The following is a 6000-nucleotide window of genomic DNA, read 5'->3' as shown; positions in this document are numbered from 1 at the left end:
CAATGCGCAGTGAGTGGCACGGTGTCGTTCTGCAAACGGCACTACTTGGGACCATTACTACAGATTGCCTTCGCATTATTCCTCTCCCAGCTACAGTTTAATTTGAATTCAGCCAGATTCCATCAAATATCCAAACGCAAGCTCGTACTCAATTGCAGTGGAAGGTACCTCTGAGTCAAGGCTTTCCAGCAAAGGCCCTGGTGATTTTTCAGTCACCCACTTCGTCTCTGAGGTGTCAGTTTCTTGCTAACTACCAGGAGGGAAGACACAACACAGCAAATGAAGGGGAGGAGGAAAAAGGAGCAAACCTCCAAACCACAGCTGGGCAATATGCAATGCACTTTATCCCCAGAAAACTGCTTTTTCAATGTCTCCGCCTTCTTTAAGCCTACTTATATTTGTAGGATGTCTTCAGCAGGAGTTTGAAATTGGCGTTCCCTTTAATGGACCACAGAGAGAGACAAACAGGTTTACACTGAAAATTCAGTGTTAAAAGTATGATTTTAAAGGAAAAAAGCTCCAGCAGGCCCTAGAGTCTTGTGGTTGGTGCATTTGATCTCTTTTCATCTCAAGTTACACGCATGAACTTTTGCTTGAAATAAAGTTTTAACTAGTCTTCAGTCCTTCATTAAAGCACACGAATCTTGAGAAAAATATCTTGCCTTCCTCCGAATCTTTCTTGTTTGCATATTTTCTGACTTATCTGAGAGTCGCCCTTGCTGGACTTACCCCGACACAAACAGGACCTGTTCTCAGGGACAAAAAAGAATAACAGGTCTCTAAAAGAGGCCAAAATGACACTGAATCCCTGGGAAAGCTGAGGCCTTCCCTTACACATTGACCCGGCTCGCTGTCAGTACAAATGCCAGGCTACTGCAAACCCTCTGATAAATGTTCCGGATTGATTAACACAAAGGAGAAGCTGGGAGAGGACGCGTGCTGGCAGCAGCTGAGGTCAGGTCCCCTGGGAGAGGGCAGGGAGAGGTGGCTGCTGCCAGGGGGATGCAGCAGCGTCCCCGCTGCTTGCCCAGGGACGGCAGCGCAGCAAAACCACGGAGCAGATTGAGGCCGGCCCCGCGATGATCAGGCTGCGTAATAGAGGTGTCCAACTTAGACACGACAGCTTCATCTCCGCGGGGCCATGAGAACAGAGGTGGGCGGCCTCGGAAAGTAGGTGACCTGAAATCTCCGAGCTCCCCCTCCTGAATTTGGGGCACGGTTACGTGCACCTCCAGCTCAGCCGCAAAACCAGGTGGGGAAGTCGCAGCACGGCCGCCGGTTCCTGATCTCAGGCCACCATCCACCACCAGGCTGTGCCACCAGGGACACCTGCGGAGCTGGGACAGGGCGGTGACAGGGCTCTTCAACCGCCTTTGTGCTCCGAGTGACCCCTAGGCAGCCACCAACCATGCTAACACTGATGTCTGGGGCTCACACAGCCCGTCCTCCCGGGGCTGCAAATGTGATGCTGCGAAGGGTCGAGGAAGAAGATCCTAGCACAGACCACCCGGCTCATCACCTGGCTTCTCAGAGAGCCAGTCTTCCCCTTCATGTAACACAATAATTTGTTAACCAAGAGGTAGATGGCTGTAAATAAAGAGCACCTGAAGCAGGGAAGGGAGGGATGGAGAACAAAAACATCTAAATGCAGACCGCTGTCGCTGGAAATAGTAATGTGATAGCACTCCAACATGCGGGAGTTTTAAATCTTTGTGTCGGAGAATTTGCTGCACAAAAGGCATAGGGAGAATTCAAAGCAGTTTTCTCCCTGATCTTGTCATGATAGGAATCTGTTTCTTCTGCAAATAACCATGTTTTTCCCAGCTCATCCCTCTCCGAACGGGGGAGCAGGCAGAGACAATTTAATCACGCTGGTGCTGCCTGTTTGGTGTTTGCTCATTGCTCTAAGCTCCTTTGTGATCTCTCTCAAAATATTTTCATCCGCTTGTTTGGGGAGAAACTTTTCTCCAGGCAGTAATGTATAATGCAATAATACAGGACACTGCAGCAAATTTCATCATGTCCGAAAAACAAGATGCAAGGTGGATTTGGTCTCCCATTTGAATTCTCATTTACTTACCTAAACAATAATACTGTTTTCCCCACAATGAAAGGAAAGTCAATACATTGCACATAATGATGTTTTTCTGTGGTCTGCCTATTCTCTGCATTCTAATTTTCAGTGTTAACTTCCAGACACATCTAATGTTTCATAAAAGGCAATGATCCATCTCAAATTCCTTGGGACATGTCTCATTTTCTGAAAGATGTCTGTTGTTTACTGCTGGCTGGCAAAAAGCAAAAACAAAAACAACAAAAAAACAACTTCTTTCTTGTTGTTGGCCTTTCTGTATGTCCTGCACTTTATTCCTTTATTTCTTTTTAAATCCTGATGGAGAAAATAGAAAGGGTGTTGACCTTCATTTTATGCAATTTCATCCCAGTCAGTTTTTCTCTTGCTGACTCTTTAGGTTGTTCAATCCCTCTTCCTACAAGCAATGTTTGCACACCGTTAAGGGCAATATTTTCATAATTGTAGCTCTCAGGCTGGTGCCTGGGGCCTGTGCTGTGCTCGAAGGCAGCGGCGGTGCTTGTCAAGCCTGCTGTCCTTGTCTCAGACCCGCAGAAGGGCCGGTGTGCCTGGGAGCCAGCTGCCTTTTCTCTGTTCCTCTGTTGTACTGCAACCGGTCTGCTCAGCTGATTTAATGAAAGGTATCATTTCTCCCTCTGCATCCCATCTCGTGCCTTTTCTGGGCAACATTTCAGATTCCTGGTAATTACACAAGGAATGCCCTTGGGCTTTCTGGGCTCTCCTTTTCCCCAGTTAAAGTCTTGCCCAGGTACAAAACCATCCCCTTTCCCAGGGACAGATCCCAGCCTTCCCAGGAGGACGTTTGCAGAGAATATCTTCCCTGGGTTTCAGCGGACAAGTCCTGAGCTCCCTTCTCTTGTCCCAGATGAGTTTACATAGCCTTTCCCACTTACTCCCAAACTTATTAGGACAGGGGTGCTAAATGCCAGGAGCATTCAGACAGGCGAGGGAGGCCTCAGGAGGTCCCCGAGTCACAGATGAAGCACATCGGTGTGGGACAATACCGACACAGGCATACGGAGAGAAAAGCTGAAATACAACGCAGAACATCAGCTTCACTGCTCCGCACAATGACACGTTACATAGAACAACCCTTTACACCCACAGTAATGCTCAGGCGTCGAAGTCAAATAAGTACTGGGTTTACAGAGGATTTTTTTGTATTGATTTGTAAACAGACAAACCAATTTTGCCTGACTCCCTCAAGACATTATTGATATTTTCTGCTGTAAAATCTTCCCTTTTTGTGTGTATATTTTTCAAGGACAAGGCAAATAGATGACAGGACTCATGTTTTGTAAGGGTAGCTCCGGAATGAAATGTCAAGAATTTGTTTTGTGTTTCCTATTTCCTTCAATAAAGTTAAGTCAGTTAAGTCTTAATAGTTACTCAGCCTCTTATCTGAGACCCTTGGATTAGCAGATCCTTAATTGTTCTCACAGAATGTGTGACCTCCCATAAGAAAATGAAAATAAGAGCTAGTTTACACCTTTGCATCTATAACCATCACTTTTCAATATGAGCTGGACAATCCTCTGTTGAAGAGGTACATCCTGGTGCAGGAGAGATTCATTAATACATATTTTTATATGTAACATGTAATATATTAATGAATTGTGCTGAAATCTGCTGTGCCTTCCGCAGGTACTGATTAGCTTGTTTTAAAGAAGAGTAAACCCCATTGTGGTGCAGAGCTGCAGAGGGATCTAAATATGCCAACATAATTCTTGATGGATATTAAAATACAACAGGGTGTGTAATTCCCATTGCTGTTGTATACATAGATTAATTCCTGGCCCTTTGTGATCCTGGAGCAGAAGATGCTCAAGCTGAGAATGTCTCAAGTGTTTGTACTAATTAACCATTTCCAGAATTTGCAGTCCCCAATGCATGAGTCAGCCTCCAAGAACACATGATATTTCAACTTATTTTTAATGCACCTTCTGCTTCCTAAGCCCTAACATTGAATTCAAGCTTTCCTATGCAATCCTGAAGGCTGAAAACATACTCCCTCTTTTTACCAGTAGCTGAGATTTCTATCTAATCATACATCTGCAGGAGCTTCAGTGCTAAGAAAAACATGAAATATCATGAGAGTCAGACAGTTTCAATCTGGCAGTGAAAAAAATATATATATATTTCCATCCATCTCCTCCACGATGCAGTTTCTGTATTACTGTTCCAAGGTAGTTCAATTTATAAAAGGATGGAAAAGGCTTTTATTGAGATTCACGCAGGTTATTCCTGCGTGGTTTGAGAGCTTGATCTTTCACAATTCAAGTTAATAGAAAGCATCCCATTGATACGAGCAGGAAAACACCAAGCCCTGTGATCTTTTCCTTCCTTTGGACAAGAATATAAATCAGGACTCTACGGCGATGGAGAGGTTAAAACCTGAGGCCAGATGCTTATCGCAGCATGGGCTGTGCTTTCCTTCTTGACCACCAGCTGCTCTTTGGTGGGAACAAAATCTCCTGGAGACCTCCATGCAGCAAGTTGTACACCACCTCTTTAGCTAGAAGGGTTCTGAGGGCTGATGGGGAAGTTTTGGTGGTGCCAACAGCTTCCATGCTCCGTGCCAACTCTCCTATTTGTGGAGCAGCTGCTGGAGGTTGACCACCAAGAACACCACTGCCAGGTAGCGATTTCTTTGGAATCCCCAGTGCAGCTTAAAAAAAAAAATGATGACTCTCTGTCCTTCTGCTCCGTTACCCTAAACACGCTTTTTCTTTCAAGTGGATATGTGCCATAACACGAACAAACACCCGGCAAAGCGTGTCTGCGGAAGAGCGCCGCTTAAATCCTGCGCTAAGCCATTTCCACATGAGCGGACTAAGAGATGCAGAGGAATCACAGATGAGGAGGAAGTTAGTTATCCTGAAACATTAATCGGCACTGCCAGCACAGCTGTTGGGCTAGGAAATGATCCACGCCGCCATCGCCGTCGCTCTTGGCTGCCAGCTCGGAGCTCATCAGGTGGAGCCAGAAGTAAAGGCATTGTGTGCAGGGGAGCAGATGCACGGGGACTGCCTCCAGAGCTGCCAGCTCAGGATGGAGGGGGCTTTGCTTCACTGCCCTGACCAGCCCTGCACTGGCAGGGGGTGGCTGTGGGGCGGTAATTCCTGGCTCACCCTGCCGTGCTCCCACTGGCATGCTCGCAACGTTTTTCCAGGGAGCAAACTGGCTCTTGGTGGTGCCAGTTGCTGCTTTTGCTGCGAACACATTGTGCGGGTTTCGCTCTCTCTGAGGATGTTCCCAGAGATGGCGGCAGGTCTGGGGTTATCTAACTTCTTCTATTTACTTCCATGAGAGGTGCATGAGTCCTGCTAATTACTGGGAGCTGTTTCCAAGGGGAAGTGCAGACCAAGATGGATAGCTGCTGTTAGCAAAGTCTGATCATTTCCAAAGACAGCTTTTTGTTGTTGGTTTTTTTGGCTGCTTGTCCAATAAGTGCAGAGCAACTACCAAAGTCATCGCGCTCAACGGGAATTGGCTTTGGGCCATGGCAAGCTGGGGCTGTTTTTGAGCTGGCAACCGAAAATGAAATTTCTGTATGCTATTTACCAGCCCTCTGCACCTCTCAGTCCCCCCCCCCCCCCTTCCTCCCTTCCTTGCCCTTCATCACATGGCAGCATGGATCTGTCAGTGATGGATGATATCCAAAACCAGGTCCTCTCCCTGCCGTCAGCTGAGAGTGACAGGCAGATCATGACTGCTGTGCACGAAGCGGCCTCAATTTTAAAATGTTTAACAAAAGCAATTTCTCATCCTAGGAAATAATGACTGAAAAGAGATGAAAAATAATGGCTTGTTACTGCAGATTTAGTTCATTCCTGCCTTCGCTGTTCCTGGTGCTGACTGAGCCGCCAGCCTGCCCCAATGGCTACCAGCAGGATTTGGGAGCCCCA

The sequence above is a fragment of the Anser anser genome, assembly GCF_964211835.1.
Source record: "Anser anser genome assembly, chromosome: 10".
NCBI lineage: Eukaryota > Metazoa > Chordata > Aves > Anseriformes > Anatidae > Anser > Anser anser.
Note: the sequence above shows the minus strand (reverse complement) of the source record.